Source organism: Alosa sapidissima, chromosome 12 (genome assembly GCF_018492685.1).
Source record: "Alosa sapidissima isolate fAloSap1 chromosome 12, fAloSap1.pri, whole genome shotgun sequence".
NCBI lineage: Eukaryota > Metazoa > Chordata > Actinopteri > Clupeiformes > Clupeidae > Alosa > Alosa sapidissima.
Genome location: NC_055968.1, coordinates 11,268,470 through 11,288,157, shown reverse-complemented (window position 1 = coordinate 11,288,157; position 19,688 = coordinate 11,268,470). Strand labels below are relative to the sequence as shown.

The window sequence follows — 19,688 nt, the reverse complement described above, 5'->3', positions numbered from 1 at the left end:
AGTGATCTTAACAGGATACCCCCTTACAACCCTCAAGATGTCCTCTTAACTGGGATGCCTTATCTGTATCTGCGTATGATGGTTTATTTAGTAGCTAAAACCTTGTGAGACCTGACCAACTTACACCTATGTTTGGGTTCACCCTGCCTTTTTACAGTTCTGCTTCTCTAAGCATATTCAGTTGAGATCAGACATTTGTATGTGTGTGTATTGTCACACGCCTGATCTACATCTCGCTTTGGACTTGACCCAGATTGGTTGCCATTTTTGTCATGCCCAACATTATTTTGTACATATTTTGCACTCTATGAGCTTACAAGCCCATCCTAATAGAGAAATACAGGACAATGCATGCCAAAACAAAATTAAACAATCAACTTAAAAATGTAAAGCCAAATGTAGAAAGCTTGATTTGTTATCGCCTCTAAAATAACTTGAGGCTTACAGAGGCCATGTAGTCCATGAGCCACAGGCCCAAAAGGGGGCGTGTCACTACCACTTGGGGGGGCAAATTCTCACCATATTTTTCTGAAAGCTACATATCTCTGGAGTATAAAATGGTATGATAGCAAGTTGGATCTTGTAGCTTTGTGGCTGTACAGGCCTTCAAAGTTGACCTCTGATTTGAAAAAAGGAAATTCCGCCTATTGGCTTTTTTTTGTTAAACCACTCATAAGAGCCCAGAAAATAATTCAAACCTCATTATTACTGATGCATATGTGGTGTTTGATGTTGGCATACATATTTTGAATCATTATGTGATTTTGCCCTTCATTTTGGTTGATAAAATTCAAGATTTATGTGTAATAATGAGCAAATCTACGTTTTCAGAGACACAACGTGTTGCAGCACTAATTGAAATGCCCACTACCTCATTAATCAATGTATTTATACCTTCCTACCTCCCAGCAGAGACTTGAAATACAAATGATTACATAGGTCTGCATTGCTATGCTATTTACTATTTGTAAATGTACTATTCGGAAACACCCCAAAATTCAGTCAATTAGTATTTTATTGAAACTACCCATAAGAGATATTCCAAGAGATCAAAACATCATGATTACCAATCACATATTACCTTTACATTCAAGGAATACCATATGAAAATTGTTCACATCACCACATGTACCCAGCTTAACATAAATATTAAAATGTTATAATGTCCAGGGCACATGAAATATATACAGTAATTTCCTGTTTATTACATGTAGCCATATTGTGTAAAAGCCACAGGACAGTGTTTTGCAAGTTAAAAGAAACAAAACCATATACCATATTAACTGCCCCCGTGTATTAACCTCATAGCTGAAGAAATTTTGCAAAATCATTGTATAAACTGCAGCTAATAGTTGGGAAATTATGGTAATTGCATCACAGGTGCTAAAATGATCTACATTATACATTTCAGTTGTACTTTTGACTAGTAAGAATGTGGGAATGAGATGTAGATGAACTGGTTGGTGAAAATATTCATACTTTACACATTGTTATCATTATGTACAATTATTATTATTATTATTATCATACTTAAAATTGTCTTTCATCTGATGTTAAAATAATTTCCATTGAAAAGAAATAATAACTATTTTCCAAGACTTGATCTACAAGTACATACATTTACAACAGTTTTAAAAATTCTACACAGTTAGAACTGATGAGACAGAAACTAAAATTGGATCAATCCATTTTCAGAGGAACATGAGTTCATTTGCATATCTACAGCAGGCAAAGCAACACAAGGTTAGGGATGATCTGATTCAGGCTCATACTACAGGCAAAGATCATGACATAGAGGCTGGAGTCAGATACACCTAAGCACAAATTCCATGATACATTGACAAAGCAAAAATTAAATACATTTACGAGCATGAGTCAAAAAAGAAAACACAGGCACATGGCAAGACCATCATGTTAAAGACTGGACATGAGAGAAGTCTTTTGTCACCCTTTGGACCTTAACCATGGTCATTGGCGACACCTGAGGGGACCCCAAGGAAAACCTCTAAAGCAGCACTTGCAAAGCATTTGCAGAAACTTGCATCACTATCAGATAATCTTCCAGATGAATATAATACAGCAACAATCATTGATGGAATGTCTCTGGTCCAGAAGGTCAATAACAATGTCTCAACTTATGCAGACATTGCTGCTGCTATTCATAGCATGATCCGTAAAGAGGCAATGCAGAGGCAGATAATTTTTTAGATTAAATTAGATTAGATTTAACTTTATTGTCATTGTGCAGAGAACAAGTACAGAGACAACAAAATGCAGTTTGTGTCTAACCAGAAGTGCAAAAAAGCAGAAAAGTACAATGTGATATACACAGTATAGGCAGGTGGTGCCTAGACAGGACAAGAAATATAGTGCAGTGTAGACAGTAGTATACAGTTGTTTTGCAGAAGGTGGTTTAGAGTAGCATAAATTAAATATAAATATGTGCAGTGTATTAGCAGTTACCTTATAAGAGCAGAATAAATATGGCTATGTACTGTAAGATGAACAATGTATGAACAACATGTACAGGTATGTGCAATGTAGGCCTAGTGGCGGTACCATTATAGTAGTAGTAAGAACAATATAGATATATGCAGTGTATTAACAGAATATATTACAGAAAAACTGAATAAATATGGATATTTAGTATGAACCATATAGACAAAAATAATGGATGTCCGACGATTTCTCCCCTCCTGGACATGTTTCGGATTTTGACTGCTAAATAATTTTAGTGCGGTGTGCGGGTGATAGAGAGAAGTTTTAGGGATAAATAAAGTATATCTATCTATCTATCTATCTACGTCCTGGGCAGCCACAAATTTAAATATAGGCTAATAATCAGGCTGCAATGATCTCGCAAATAATTCCTGAATAGCCTATAGTGTGTCGTCTCCACAGCAAGAATGTGTCCTAATAATTTCTATCTGCGACTAGTGAAATGATTTCACTAGCTATAATTTATTAATTTTGCAAAACTGAACAACACAATTAAAGTTTCTTTCAGCTTATCCATGCTTTTTTGAACGTGATATGCAGATATCCTCGCAGTGAGACTGAGGTCTGTTGGTTAGGAAGTCCACATACACATATATTGGTAGATGTTTTTTCTTTACCTTGACATGTTTCGACGTATACTTCCGTCTTCATCAAAAGGTCACACGGTGGAGTAGTGTGACGCGTTTTTATCAGCTGATGTAGTTACGGAGGTGTGATCCACCTGTCAGTTTTTTGACAGGTGGACCACACCTCCTGCATGCCAGAGTCATTAAGCAGGAGAACAACCGATACCACCGCTGGATAAAGGAGGCGATTGAAATAAGAAAGCGGAGCCCAAAGACGATGAACAGAGATGAGGGAGCATATACACAGTAAATCGGCCAGTGTTAATTTTACTCTGTGGGTGTTAATTTTAACACTATTCCAGAGTTTATATAATCCTCACTCATCAGTGTTAAAATAACACTTGCCATAGTGTTGTCGTATTAACACTAGCCTAGTGTTTCATAATTAACTCTATCAGAGTTAAAATTAACTCTATTGGAGTGTATCATTAACTCCATCAGTGATTCATAATTAACTCTATTGGAGTAATTAATTAGTTTCTAGAGCCATATATTTATCAAAATAAACATATTAAACAAACCACAGCAAATTAATTACTTTTCTTTTTTTATTAACATTTGCCATGATATGGCTCAAATCAATGTGCAGAGGTACAATATATATGTCAAAGTTTGGTCCATAAGCATTTTGTTGAGCAAAGGCCTTATACTCATACAAATCATTGACTTTAACAATAAAACAATGTTCCTCACAATCCATAACCACATATGCATGAAAATGCTCTGCAACACTGAGTAAACATTTCATAAACAAGAAATAAAACAATATAATCAAGAGTTTTTTACAATTTCACAAACTTGTTTTGCTTCAAACCTATTACTAGAGATGTGCAATAATGGGCCAATTTTCCATAAGCAAGACAGATAATGCACCATGAAGTGATGTTACATGTGGGTATACCCAAAGTCCTTTTAGGCAAGTCCCTCCACTCAGCAGCCATATTGCAACGCATTTTGGGCACTTTCGGCAGGCTTCACAACACCAATCTTGCTCCAGCGGCAAGATCACAACACATGATTGGCACAATCAATGTCTTCACAACACACCACATGATTGGCTCAATGTATTTACATGTCCACGTTTTGCCACGGAGGGGGGTGTGATATATGTAGACAACACCATACGTTACAAACTAACCCCATGCATTTCTATGGAGGATTTTTTGAGTGCTGTGTCTCCTCATTAGAAAGTCTACCTCCTTAAAAAGCTCATGGTGTTCATGTATTCCAAGGCTCCCGAGCTGTTCTTGACCAAACGCTGCGACACTCGTTGCTTTAGGCGCCATGCCAGATAGCCCGTCCCTCTTCCAGCATCGTAGAAGTGTTCCTGCAAAATAATGTGGGCAAGAACTATGATAATCCAGATCAATAGTTGAACATTATTATTATATATAACCTTAAATGGAAATGAGTAAAATCTTACATAGCCATTGGTGGAGTAAGGATCCCTGAGATTAGGAAACAGTCACAATGCCGAGTGCATATCTTTTTCCTTGACTTCGTACTGGTATCCTAAAAACAATAGGAAAATTATATTAGATATATTCAGACAACATTACAAGCTATAAAATGGAAGAGTGATTAAACATGGATTATGGATAAAATATAGACTTAACGCTTCTTGCCACTAAAATATGCTTAAGTAATATTACATTACATTAGGCTAACACATTTTTAACCAAAGCGACTAACATGGTAGCAGTTTAAGTTTTAAAGCAATTCTCTCAACAATTTTAGGACAATTTAAAAACAGTAGAATACAGTAAGAATAAGTGCATCAGTGAGTGCTGTTTTTAAACAGTTGAGTGTCAGTTCAAGACAGGTGGTAAGTACTAGGATCAGCAAGACTTGTTGTAAGTAGTGCTATGAGAGGAGATGTTCTCTAAAGAGCTGGGTCTTCAGGAGTTTTTTGAAAATGTTTGACTGGACCTAACTGTTGTATACAATTAGATTAATTTATTCAAAACAAAACATACCCATGGACCAGGATATTCAGAAGATGCCTTCTTGTACAGTGTGTCAAGGTGCTCTACTATACTCCTCCATTATTTCCTCTCCCATTTAACTCTTCTCCAGAACCTCCTGGACCATCTATGCGTAAAAAAAGAAACAATAACAGTGATACACTTGTAAAGAGAAAACTTACATGCACCCTCTAAAAAGTGTAAATACAGAGTACAAACAAGAAAGCTAAGGGGGCAGCTAGAACGTCAAAAAACAAATGCTATTTAATACCACTGATAGTGCTCAAAATATAATTACACTTCTGTGGTTGTGTGATGAGGGTCTCTACAGACAATCAGAAGTATTGTAAACTTGGAAAGTGTACAGAGAGATTATAACAAGACCTGTATCTGAAGGAAGCAAATTGCTTGGCTTCGTGTTCTAGTAGCATGAAATCAGTGGGATTTTGATCTTGCAGCACTGGATCTGCAAGCAGATCTGACTGAATCTAATAAACATACTTTACGTTCAGCCAGATCTGTGCAGAGCTGCAAGATTGAATGTGCCCACTGATTTGACACTACCGGAACACAAAGCCAGGCTTCTGCATTTTGGAGACGAGACAGACAAGGATTTCTCCTAGTGATATTTTAATTTTAAATGCTCACCTGTTTGGCCTTTTTCTGCTGAATCTCCTATGGCAGAGGTGTTCTCTTCTTTTGCACCAGTGGATTGATGTGCCTTGTTTGAAGAACAAGAAAAAAAAAATTGGAATCTTAAAGGGCTGCTTTAAGAAATTCGGTCTCCGATTTTATTTCACTTAATTCAACTAAAGGGTGACAAAATCTTTTTTTCTTTTAACCATAACCACTTTATTTGGCGTGAACAACACATTTTACAATTTTCTTCATCAGGTTTGAACGTGTACCTAAAGCCTTCACGCCAAATAAAGTCAACAAAATATACCCTCCAGTGTGCAATTTATACTAGTTTTTGACTTTTTAATAGTTATACTGCACACCATCAGCACCTGCAAAAGGGCTGTGCACAGGGATTTTGAACTTTGATTGATTTCAAATGTATTTCTTAAAAAGGATCATAAGGATCTGCATTAACTCCAGCCAGGATACAAAGTGTGCGTGTGAAATCATTAAGAAACATGCCTAAGGTCAGGCTGATTCATAGTCTAAACAAGCTAGAAAAAAGAAAGAAAAAAAAAAGCGTTGCAATATGGCTGCCGAGTGGAGGGACTTGCCTAAAAGGACTTTGGCTAAACCATATAAAACCTCACCTTCTTGAATTAAACTTTGAAAGGAAAAACCAGGCAGCTGTTTGAGGTACTTTTTTCTCCATGGTAGTGGACATTGATGAGCATTTTGCTGACCCTGTTAAAACAAAGAAAATGATTACATCAATACAAGAACAACAATGATTTGACTATCAGCAGTATATCAACTAACCAGCAAAGGACTTCTAAACTTTATTCTGACATTATTTACCACAGGTTGCCAAATGTTTCAAAAATGTTTCAAGTGTTTTGTCTTAAAATATGTTCATATAATCCCTACTTTTTAAGCAACATGACTGGTAATAACTTAAATAATTTCATTAGGCAGTAAACTCGTCTACATTTTACCATATCCATAAAAAAACTGCTCATAATTTCAGAGAATACACATTTCTTACTCTGCTCAGCTGTAACGTTATGCCTGATGGGCTGAATATCCTTATGCACGTGCTTGCAAGCTATTGAACCACAATTTCTACAAATATCTAAAATTAGTATCAGCTAGCTAACTTCTATACTCCTTGGCTTACCTGCACCCTTTATAAGTTAGGAAACAAATAAATTGATCTAACCCAAATAAAGCCAACAGACTCTAACAGAAACGAATACCAGTGCCATACAGAGAATGGAGACTGCACCAAACCAACCAGGCTAACGGTTACCTTACACCTCTGTTTGCTACAAATGCCTAACAGTTAAACGAATGCCCTCGTGGTCTCAGCTAATGTTAGCTAGCAGCAATTTTTTATAACCAAGCAATAGTGTTCAGTTCAACCAAACGTCAATGAGTCGACAGACTGTTATAATTAGTCAGTCAACAGATCCATTTGTGCCAGGTGAGCATTTGGCAGCACACTAACGTTAGATCGCTATGAACAGTGTTGTTCTGGCTGTAACTAATGTTAATCAGCTAGGCTACGTTAGCATGTTAGAGCTATTCCCTCAGTGGGTATTCAAATTCCAACCGCCTTTTCGAATTTCAGAAAGGACTTTAAGACGTTGTCGACTCCAATATTATATTAATGTCAGTTTACAGTTTAAGTATTACAAATTAACATAAACTTAACCATTTCAATTTGATAAGGTTATAACCCACCGAAGTTATGTTAGCTTGCTGGATGTTTTACCAATAATTTTCTGAGCTAGCTAGTGCTAGCGACCTTGCTACTAGCTAGCGACCAAGCTAACGTCACCAATATTTCATAGTAGGTAAAACACGTTGGTATGAAAACATATACCTGTGATGTGACATTACTTAATTGTGTATTTGTCGTAGTTTTCATGCTAGATTACAGAAGTATAGGGAACAAATGAATTTACCTTTTACTATCCCACGATGTACTTCAATGGCGTCCATCTTCTTTTCAAAAATCTCAACTGAAGAACCGGAAGTGTAAATGACTCCACCCCAGAGTTCGTACATTCACACCCACTTAAAACACTAGGTTGTGAGTTTTAATTACACCGTCGGTGTACATGTTTGTTCAAACAACTCCCGAAGTTACACTAATTAACACTAATGAACACTGAAAAATATGTCTCTGAAAAATTAACACTTAATAACACTGTCAATTTTACTGTGTATGCTCTCCCATACCTGGAGTGCCGTCCTGGGGGGCTGCTGACTGACAGCAGGAGGTGTGGTCCACCTGTCAAAAAACTGACAGGTGGATCAAACCTCCGTAACAACATCAGCTGATAAAAACAAGTCACACTACTCCACCGTGTGACCTTCTGATGAAGATGGAAGTATACGTCACTATTTAAGTTGTGATATGCAGGTGAAGAGTAAAAATAAATAAATAAATAAGACTCAAAATTAACATGACAGTGTGACAACCAAAAACAAGAACTGTTGTGGCACTGTTTCATATGCTGTGTGAAAAACACAAATTAGAGACTTGCATGTGAGAGATGCCTTGCAACCAGAGACAAAACACTGTGTTCATCAATGCTCAATTCTCAGATGAGGTATCCATGAAAACAATTTCAAACTGGCCCAGAGTCAAGGACTCTGACAGCCAAGGACCAACAGCTCTTATGAGTTTTTATTTATATATTTAACACATCCGTTCCCTACTGCAATGTGTTGCTAAGCAACTGTAAAATAAAGCAGAAAGCTCTGAAGAAGATAACCTCCTACCAACAGCTCTCCAGCTCGTACTCAGCACATAAATATGGGCTTTTCAATTATGAGATGCTATTGTGATAAAATAGAGAGACGACAGGGTAAAAAAAAGAGCTAGAGTGATTGTGAAAGCATTTCTAAAACATTCCAGTATAGGCACAAGTGGTGAAATCTGATCATGACATTCACTAGATTCTGAATTCCTGTGTAGGTTTGTGTGTTCGAAAATCATACAAAATCTCATAAGTCTGTGCCTTGTCTGTGTTGCTTTAAGACAATTTATCATCATTCCATAATCAACATGGTTAAGAATTTCACACCAAATTTGAATTAAGTTTTATACTCTGTAGTGAGGTATTCAGATATTATAGTTGTGAATGTCTGCTTATACGTAAGTAGCCAAAGCACTGCCTTGTTGGATATACATTGCTACAAAAAGCAGATCCAGGCAATGACTAGCCTACACCACTACATTCAAATCAATTCATGTCAACAAAAAAGGTTGATAACTGCATAGAACTGTGATTTAGGCTATCACATCAAAATGCAACATCAAACGCCAAATCCTTTCTCTACAATGCTGAGGACAAGATATATGTAGTTGTGAGCAGGAACCAGAGGGATGTGGAATTCACAACAACTTCTTTTCAGTAGGTCTATTGAATCCATCTCCTCAGTTGCTATGGTGATTTGCTAGTGAGGAGTGTGGTCCAAATGTAGTTTATCCTATACTGTACACTGAATGAGAAATGTTTGGCCTTACACCAGAGTGGGCAGCTTGTGTTCAAGAAGAGGAATTCCGTAGGCCTATGTCATAGACATTTCTGACCCACACACACGGTATCACAGATTTACAGAATCCAGTCATAGTGTTTATAATCTCGGTAACCTGATTGACGGGAGTAATTAAAATATAGGCATTTGAAATAAAGGTCATCGTTAAATTTAACCCGCCAATGTTTTGACACACAGCTAATTAACATAGAACACCTGTACAATCGCGCCTCAAAAAAGTTGTATGCCATAACTTCGGAGCCAATCCATGACGCACAGAGGCGGGACCTGCTCCTGCCAGTTAACCTGTATGATTGACGTTGAATTTCTGAGGAGCAGCGCAGCCGTTGAATGTAGGTCTATTCAGGGAAGATGAAACTGCGAAGAGAGAAATGAAGTAAGGACGGAAAATGCAGGACGACGGGAATTTCGCTTTCCAGTGACATATTTTCTGCGCCCCCCCCCTCCCAAATTAACTGGATTGTAAGAAGAAACTCGCTTAACCTACATCTACTGACCTTCCACAACCCGGTTTAAAGATGGACCTGCGCCATGCGGTAAGTAGAACTGTATTTTCAAATAGGCTACATTTGTATATGTCCAGTGTTCTCCATGCGGTGAAGCATCGTTACATCATGCCAGTACTCCAGCGGTTTATCCATCTGCATTGTGCAGAGGTGAAACTACGCCTACTTTATCAGTCTGAGGATGCATCGTGCATACTGCAGGTAAAGCAGGCTGTTGCCTGTCATGAAAATCGAAACTATCTACATGTAGTTGACTTTACGGAATTCTCACCACCCGGTAAGATATGGGTCTATTATGAGGTCCCCGATATGATGGTGCATGGCTTATCTCTTTAAGCTTTACTCGAGATTTGCAATTTCTCGCAGAGACCAGTATTTATCATTCAGTGCAACTTCTGCAATTCAGATTTGTAAGAATTGTAGACGAATGTATCTTCAAAACAGAGGATATCATCGTTGGTGTAATGATTGGATTGATATGTTTAAGAAAATAAACATGCGCAATCAACTCCAGGTAGGCTCATTTGCTGCACAAGTGCATTGGATTTCGCGAGGAAAATCAAACATTCTCACGGCATCACTGTGGAGCGCCTATATCAACCAAACAGACCAATGCAGCCATACTGCAGTTTACTGTGCTTTAGAAAATAGAAAGGACAGTTTAATTTGCCTTTATTGTATTTTATTGTCTGTATATGTAATGTGTAAAAATGAACTCACAGTCTTAAATTACGTGGGCAGCCTTGCGATTATGTCATCCTCAAATTTATCCGTTACAATTGAGAAGAAGCTTTAACAACAGCGTGATTGACATGATATCCTTTTTGAAGATATCCTCAGTGTCCTTGTTCTGGCGCAGTTATTTTAATTTCTCTAAATGTAACCCTGTTCTACAAAGGTTTTGACATTTTGAAATTGAGAAGTAGGTTAATTGTTTTACCAGCTTTATTATGTGAAATGATGTGGCACACATTTCTGTGTTGTATAGGCATAGAAAGAAAACCTTCAGTGTATGTAATGTTTCTACGTTATGTTTAAATAGGACTCAAAGAAGGCAGTCATCATTAGCCTGTGTTCAAGTGGGTTCTCTGTGTGGGTGGATTTCACATTGAACATTCAATGTGGGCCCACAGTGTTGGGTATGGGTCCTCTTGTTCATGTAGATTTTACCCATGTTAATTAGCACTTGTAGAGTGGAGTGAGTCATGTGAATGAATTCAACTATCTCTTAAGTCCTGAAAGTTCCTCGAAGCAGCCATATTGATTCTCATGTCATACAAGAATGACAGTTCTCATTGTTCCCACATGTAGATTCAAGTGAGGACACATAATATAAGAGATGCCTACTTGTGAATGTGTTCCGATTTACAAAATTAAGAATGAATTCTTGATAAACAGATGCAGTAAAATCACTCACGGCTGGGACAGTTAGTGTGTCTAATGCCATGTATGTAAAATGATGCTATGGGTGCAGTTACTAAGAAGCAGAGGAACCTGCAGTTGCATACTGATGAGGAGCTCTCAGATATGTGTGTGGGGGTGGGGGGGGGGGGTGGGTAAAAGTACAGTATCTGTACAGCATTAGTCATGGTAAAGGTAACTTGCTTAATGGTGCACAAGTGCCTTACACACTTGTATGCTCAGTCCCATAACTCCCAAATGCATATTATGGTCAGTTCTGAGGCTTCATCATCAGTCTAAAAGATTCATTATGTGAACAACATTGGTCTAACGTTGACTCCGTGAAGCTTGACCCCACTGACAAACAGGCTTGGACCACCCTCTTAGTCACTCTCCATCAGTCGACTGCTGCAAATACCTTTGTCACAAACTCACCAGGCATTCCACAGATTGCACTGCAGTTTGTCGATGTGTAGGGGATGCCAGTTATTTGTTTTATGACTGTTTTGTTGCCTGGTCTAGTTGTTTGACAGCTAGATGAAGACAGCAGGCAATAAAGCAAAAAAGCAAAACATAGAGCAACAATGGTTTGAGAGACAAAGCCCTTCACACAGGCTTCTTAGAAGCCTCTTCATCCATTTCCTTTGCGGTTTCTATAGCCAGTAGCCCGAGGTGGTGTTCCCCATGTACCAGACGGACAGCAGTGTTGAGTTACAGGCCGTAGCTTTGGGGGGCATTGGGGTTTGTTTGCTGAGCGTTGTTCAGATTGGGTTTAGTGTCCTTGGTTTGTTTGTGGTGCGTGGGTATTCATCTCTTGATCTTGTATTCTGAGTCACACAAACTATGTTTGGATCTTGGTGGTATTTATATATTTATGAACATAATAACAACAGAGTTGTATATGTTCAGTTATATATTAATATAACTCATATCACATTGTGTTGTGACCTGCTCTTTGTAAAATGTTCTCTAATACAATAGTATTCACTCTTGGATACGTATTGAAGCCCATGTTAAGATGTTTTATATTCAGGCCCGCAAGTCTTGATACTTCTCACTCAAAAGAAGGTCGTAGACTTCAAGGGGTGATTTTGTCTTCAAAGTCATTGGAGACACTCCTCGCCTTTCCTCTCCTCTGGGCATTCTGGCAAGAAGCAAGAAGAGCCATATATCTGTCATGTTAAGACACAGAAAATGCATAACCTTGGACATATTGATGTGTAGAACTCTTGTTATGTTTGATGTGCTGTCTTCACAAATAACAGCTTCTTCTTGACCAGCTTTATGACTAGGATGTGTGGCTATTTACCAACCAAGCCAGTGCTCCTAATGGACATTATAACAGATAATAGATGACTGCAGCACCGTGTCAATTTAAGAGAGTGACCGGTGGGGTAACGCAGACGAAGAGAAACAATGCTCCCGTCACGGGAGCTGAGGCAGGTGGTGGGCATAGTTATCCGTCCACTGTGGGCAAACAGAACTTAAAGCACATTAATCCACTCAAAACAATCCACTCTAATTGTTTGCACAGCACCATGATGGTGTTTGCATGATAATGAGGTATCTCTTATTACTGGCTGGTAGTGAAATGCAATTTGAAAAAAAAACAAAACAATGTATGATGAATAGAAGAAGGATGAGAATGGTAGCTAAACCGACAGCATATGCATATTCAGGTAACACTTTCTGTGAAATTGAGAGCAAGAAAACACAATCAACTTTGGAAATATTCAGCCCCTTCTGGCATCCTTACTAACCTTACTTAAACCTTGGGACGGCATTGTAGTTTAAGCACAGCAGCTGGTACAATTGTTTGTAGCTTTAAGCAACGCATTGCAAATATAATGAGCTAAACAAGAAAAATGACAAAAGATCATTACTAATATTCCAAATATCAACAAAGATTGGGGATCAGTCTCAGGTACAAGGGATGAAGGGATTTTCTCAGCAAACCTCAGCAAAATGCAGGTAGTGGAGCAGCAGGCTGAATGTGTAGCCTGCCTGCAGGTCGTGTAGCTGTGGAGGGAACAGTGCTGTCACTGCAGGTGACTGGCTCTGCTGGTAGGCGGTGATGTGGGCACCAGACATATCCGCTTTGGAGCGAGACTGGGCGCGCTCAGTGGATAGCTCTGATGAAGCCAATCAGATGAAAGTGGGTCCTCTGTCAACTAGGTCACCCTGGCCTACATTTGCCCGTCCCATGGAAAATCTTCAGTTCTTTTTTTCTTCTTTTCCTCTTCGTCTTCTGCATATCATCATCATCATCATCATCCTCATCACAACACTGTAAAAATTAGGAGCGTGAGAGAAAAGGGATGGAATGTTATGATCAAAGCAGGGACAGTGAGAACGTTCATTATATAATTGCTTAATTATAGCACACATTATAGAATGCTAAAGAACAGGCCTACAGTACATGTTAATAGTGTGGTTAGTTGCACGGAAATGGCTCATGAAGACTGATAAAAGGGCTTGTATAGCTCACTCTGGTCTGACTTCTATTAGTATAAGCCATTAAGCTGTTCATTGATACCATCTTCACTATCTCCACAGTGAAGAAGAGTGTGCTTAGTGGCTTCATGGACTGCAAGTCAATCATGATAGGCTGTGTTTCCATGTGTGTTATGTGTGTGTGTGAATATGTACATGTGTCTGTATACACTGTATGCGTGTGTTTCTCTGTGTGTGTGTGTGTGTGTGTGTGTGTGTGCGAGGTTGGGGGTGCTGGAGTACTTGCTAATGGCAGTGATATAGCTCTCTGTTTTGGAAAAAGAGCACTTTCATTTGGGGCGTTTGACGATTGCATTGATGGATGTGGTCACAACCTTGGTAAGGTGTCCTCAGATGGTCCTCGTCAGTCTCTCACTCCTCTGTGTTTCCCTTTCGCTTGGGAAGGTGACATTAAAGAGGCCAGCCAGGCTCAGAGCTCCATCTTTACAAGTCCAGAAATGAATCAGTCAATCAGTGTCAGTCTACTATGCAGATGTGTAAATGCAACAACCTTTAAATCTGGACTGACACCGGATTTTGACAGTTGTGTACGGCTTGTTAACTCACACTACATGTTTCAATCGGACACAATTGCTGCGTTCCCACTGTACGTCTGACTGCTCACACTGCAAGACAGCAGACAACAATTCTAATCAGGACAGGATTGGAATTCGGCTCGATTCAATCATTTATCAGCTCTGATAAAATCCGGGCTGCTTGGCATAATGTAAAGATTCCAACCTTCCTAATGTGGGCTTCCTTTTTATACTTTCATTTAGGCCGGTAACTGTGTAATGCCTGTGTGTGGTTAAATATTTACCTCCGTAAGCAGAGAACTGTAGAAGTATAAGTTCTAAGAATTAGAGTTGTGTATATTGAGAGAACCGTAAAAACTAAAGCACACCCAATTTTGCAGCAGAGAAGTGATCTTTACTTCAGCATTTGGAGTTCTGATTACATATGCATCAATAAAACCAAACAGAAATATGCCAGTGAAGGGGCTCAGTCCATACTTTAACTGTACTTCGCTGCACATCCTTGAGCAGGGAAACTCAGGATTAAGAGCAAAACATGATTAAAATGTAAATCAAAAACCCATGTTGTTTTGAAAAGTTTTTTTCCATTAGATAGTGCAGCTCTTCTTTTATCTTGATAGTAATGAAAAACAGTCAGATTGTGAGTGAAAATTCCTGTTTTGGGAGCCATTTTGACCGAGCTAACCATTAAATGGCTGGAGAAGCCCAATTGCTACTCTGTTTTGTCAGGCCTGTAAATTGCTTGTCGTCATGCCTCCTGACTTGCTAACACATTCTCTGATCTTATTGTGTACTCAAAACAAAACTTAAGTGTGAGTAAATATTAAAGCCATCATAATAAAAACAAAAAGCTTTGATGTAATTATGAAGGTTTGAAGCTGCCAGTAGTACAAAATGACTTTTAAGTATTCACTGCTAAAGCCACTGTTTTTAGTCTTACCGTAAGCTGTCAGGACATCTTCAGCATGCTAATTCTCCCAGCGCAGCAGTACTGTACATTTCTGGGGTAGAACATGTTTGACGTTCTTTGTACATTCCTGGGGTAGAAGGTGTGTGACGTTCTTTGTTAGTTTCACTGGTATTAAGTGGTCTCAGTGCATTTATGTAAGTGAGAGGTTCTGTGGAATAGGCGTACTGTCAAATTTTCCAGGCTTTTTAAGTGGGATATGGAGCAGAAGTTCATTTCACAAGTCTCCTACACCCAAATGTTGCTTGGTGTGTTTTTCTCCCTTTGTGCCGACATCTGTCAGCAGGTCATGTAATTAGCAGAGCATATCTGCCTGGGTTTCCATGGTGCACGGGCCCTGCAGTGCGAGGCAGGCCCACACAAGCAACCTGGCACCGGCTTTATCGCCTCGTTATCATTAGCACATTATTCAACCGGGGGAGAATCTTCGAGCCTGCACCCCAAAAAAATCTGGATGGACGCACCACCACCACAGACGCATGAGTCAGGCGGGCTCTGGATTTATCACCCATTCAGACTCGCTGATGGTGGAATCGGCTGTGCTGCGCTTTGGATCAGGTTGTGTGGCGCTCCAGGATGTAGCCATTGTGGAAAAGCCACGAAGAGCTGCAACCGCCCACACAGATGAACCAGGCAGCGGAGCTTAGCTTCTGTGGGAGAGAAAGACTCGTATCCCATATCTGTTTGAATTTGCAGATTTTGTAAGGTCTAGCATTGTTTTTTTTTATTTTTAATTCTTTACTTTAGACTGGAAAGGCTTATTTTACTGTTTTTTATGCATACTTTCCCTCTGACATGCATCTTGTCTTGGGCAGGCTTCAGCTTGGTAGCGGTCTGAATTTCTAGGAAAACACTGCAAACCATATTCCTTGGAGGACGTTGCAGGAGTGCTGTGGCTGTGTGAAGCGGCCCTCTGGCTGACCATGGGCTGGTTGTGGTGGAGAAACCCCAGAGCTCCCATGGCCTCGTGGCTGTCAGCACTTTGACTCGTCCTCACTCTGCTCCGCTTCGCTGAGTTGGGTTGGGTTGGGTTGAGTTGCGCTCTGGTCATGAATATGGAGAGGCCATCTCCTGCTCTCCTGACCTCATATTACTACTACTGCTGCTGCTCTTCTCTTCTCCTTCCTTCTCCTTTCCTCCTATTTTCTCTCATCTCCCATCCTATCCTCTCTCCTTTCCACTCCTTTCCTTTCCTCTCCCGTCCTCTCCTCTCTTCTGTCCTTTCCTCTCTTCTCCTCTACTTTTTCATTCTCTCATTCTCTCTCCTGTCCCCTCTCATCTCTCCTGTCCCCTCCTCTCCTCTCTTCTCTTCTCCTCGCTCTTGTCCTCTCCTCTTCTATCCTCTCTCTTCACCTCTCTCCTCTCCTCTTCCTCTCTCTCCTCATCAGCTCAGCTCTGGCTTCAGCTCCTGCTTGTCCGCCCACAGGCGAGCTTTCATTTTAAACAGTGCGTGGGTGTCTGCACTTTGCACTGTTATTCTGTTTGGGGGTGGGGGGGGGTGGGGGGTTGTTGGTGCGATGAGGAGGAGCGTGGCGGCATCAGCAGCTCGGTTCCAGTCGAGTGGCTGACGGAGAGCGGCCCCTGCCCGTAAGAGGAGCCTCTGTGCTGGGGCCCTATGCGCTCTCTGGCTGCCTGCTTGTTTCGGGTGCCAAGCGGGGTGCGTACTACTGTACCAGTTAACCTCCCACAGCGAGACCTGCAATACAGCAGCCTCACTGAGGCTCTCAGGAAGGGAGGGGGGAAGAGAGAGATGGAGGGAGAGAGAGGGAAAAGGAGGGGGGTGGATAGAGAGAGGGAGAGAAAGCGAGAGGCCCTGTTCACACCTGGAATTAACTTGTGAGATGAGGTGATCCGATCATATTTGGGCAGGTCTACGGACACTTGTGAATGCACCCAGGGTGCTTTGCAGACTATTTTGAGCATTAGTGGTATTGTTCTTTTGTGCATTGGGAAAAGCTCATACATATGGTACGAGTACATCATATATATATATATACATCAAAAGCTCATACATTTGGTACGATACACATGGTACGAGCACATCAAATATCTCTGCCTATTTGGTTTGCCTGGAATATGCCAAAGAAGGAGTGTTTGTTGTTTTGATTTCTTCCTCTATTCATTTCCAGCAAACTAGGCACCGGCAGACGTGGAATGCTGCTTGCCAATACAGAGATCATCACTTCCATCTCACTCTGTGGTGCAATGCTTGCTAATGAACACTACACCCCTGTAAAGGTCATCTCTTTTTGAACGACTCAATGTGTGTGCGGGAAAGGCCGGAATGGGAAAAACCTCATGTGGTGCTCATGACACCATACCACACCAAAGGCCTGCACTCTCCAACCTTCATTTGTCTGCTCTAGGGCATATTGAAGCACAGGCACTAATTAAAAGATATTTCCCTCCTGCACTGTGTCATGCCACAGTATTTCAGTGGCGTAAGGCAGCTTGAGTGGATTTTAGACGAGATACTGACTTTCACGCTGGGCCCTACGTTAAAAAAAGAGGACTTTGTGGACCAAAGCCAGCTAACATAGCTCTCCATCTTTCCCTTCACAGCCTCTTATAAAGCACTCTAGAGGCAGCCCAGCTGTGGGAAAAGATGAGCAAGTGAGAGAAGGAGAGAGAGGGGGAGGGAGAGAGGGAGGGAGGGAGGGATAGAGAGATGTGAGAGAAAAACTGGAGCCGGCACTATCAAATTCAGCCCAGATTTGTATTCTGTTTGAGACACACAATCCCTCTCCCTCTCTCTTCATAACTCCCAGAATTGCTGTAACAACCAGTTTTGCATACAGTGCTTCATAGTGGAAGGATGGATTTATATAGAAAACTTGACACCTCTCTTGAATTCACACACCTGTTGAAGGACAGGTCCTCTTTCCTTGTTACGGCAGTCAAAATGCCTGTCAATCCAGTTTGATCAAAGTACTCTGCAAAATGGACTGCACACAATTTGTTGCAAAAATCATGTTGTTGTTCTTGTGCTGAGACATCAAAACAAACTAAGACAAAACATCTTAGCAATGACTAGACAAAACATCTAATTAGGGATGGCTAGACTACTCATCCTGTGAAAAATAAGTTTTTCTTTAAATACATTGTCTGATTTTCTTTGCATGCCAGTATGGTAATTTAGTTAAGTGCATGAGTTTAAAAAAGAAGCTTGCTCAAACCTGATGCACAGATTTTAGATGATGAAATGATATACAGTAGATCAGAAATAACATTGTAAGGTCAGATGTTTACTGGCTTTCCCTGCCATTCAGGTGTCAGGTAACTAGGCCTTCTTCCTCTTAGTAGAAGATGAGTTTCATTTACATTTTAACAGTTCACATAAGATGACCAACATGCATGTAGCAAACATCACACGTTTACCTGACATTATGTAAACATGACCATCATTGATTTTGTTATTGATGTCTGAATCATCTTAATGCTGAAATTCATGACACTAGCCAAATTTACATGGACAGTTTTTTTGTCATTCCGATAAAATTTGTGCATTCTATTCCGATCAGGTGTTCTCAAGCGCTTTAGAATCGGAATAGCCGTTGTTGCCTACTTTTCCTTGAGAAGATTCAGCAGGCAATCCGATTGACCGTATACATGGCTGTTCAATCAGAATAGGAACGGACTACACCACCTCTTTCATTCCGATTAAAATTCGGATCAGCCATTTTTATTCGATTCCGTGTTTATATTTTTATTTTTATTTCGATTGTGCTGTTATTCCGTTTCTAATCAGATTAAAAGTGTCCATGTAAACGTGGCTGCTGATGACCATGAGAGGATCACAGGTTTGCTGAGGTGCATGACTTGGTTCATGCTGGTTTTAAGAGTTCTGTCCGGTTCTTTGGTTTTGTCACGTTCTGTTCGGTCTGGTCCTGTTCTAACTCATACTTAGAACGTGCAACTGCACCTGCAGTGTTGTCCTGATTTGTTTTCTTTTGTTTCATCCTGTTCTGTGCAGTTGTGTTCTTCTGTTCTATTTCACTTGTTTTCTGTTTCTATTCTGTTCTATTCTACAGTAAATTATTCTTTGTTCTGTTCCATCTTATTGTAATCTTTTCTTTTCCTCTTTTCTGTTTCACTCTGTGTGTGTTCTCTCTCTCTCTCTCTCTCTCTGTGTGGTGTAGCCTATGTGCTTGGTGTGTGCTGTGTGTTATTCTTCAAGTCAGCAGCAGTCCCTGCTTGCTGATGGGCACGCCTGCGTTCAGAGTTCCTTTACCCAGCAGGGTAGAGCAACATGATGTGTCAGTCAATCCCATGACCCCTTGAAATGAAGTCCACCCCCCTGCTCTGCCGCTCCACTCAGCCGCCACATCAAAACGCCACTGCACACTGAGCCCATCCACCGCACCGCACCAATATACAATCATCAACTGCAGGAGCTCACAAGCACTTCACCACATCACCGCTTCAGAGACAGTTATATCAGACCTATTTCTCTGTGTGTGTGTGTATTTATTTTTTGTGTGTATATGACTGTGTGTGTGTGTGTG

The 19,688-nt window shown here is 40.3% G+C and overlaps 1 protein-coding gene and 1 long non-coding RNA gene across 3 annotated transcripts in view; one reads left to right on the top strand and one right to left on the bottom strand.

The window, feature by feature from the left end:
- Positions 1–3,655: 3,655 nt before the first annotated feature.
- On the bottom strand, positions 3,656–7,725 carry LOC121677895. Its single transcript, XR_006021105.1, has 6 exons — positions 7,678–7,725; positions 6,361–6,454; positions 5,738–5,810; positions 5,102–5,216; positions 4,549–4,637; positions 3,656–4,452 (listed from the first exon to the last, which is right to left on the bottom strand). It is a non-coding gene; the product is annotated as an uncharacterized LOC121677895 (long non-coding RNA).
- Positions 7,726–9,718: 1,993 nt separating this feature from the next.
- lrrc7 (leucine rich repeat containing 7) overlaps positions 9,719–19,688 on the top strand; it is a 141,732-nt gene continuing 131,762 nt past the window's right edge. The window contains exon 1 of one of the 2 annotated variants that reach the window (XM_042057007.1): positions 9,719–9,816. The gene's annotated coding sequence lies outside the window, so the exon portion shown is untranslated. Of the gene's footprint in view, positions 9,817–9,980; positions 10,064–19,688 lie in introns of those variants that run through there. The other variant, XM_042057008.1, reaches the window with a different exon arrangement.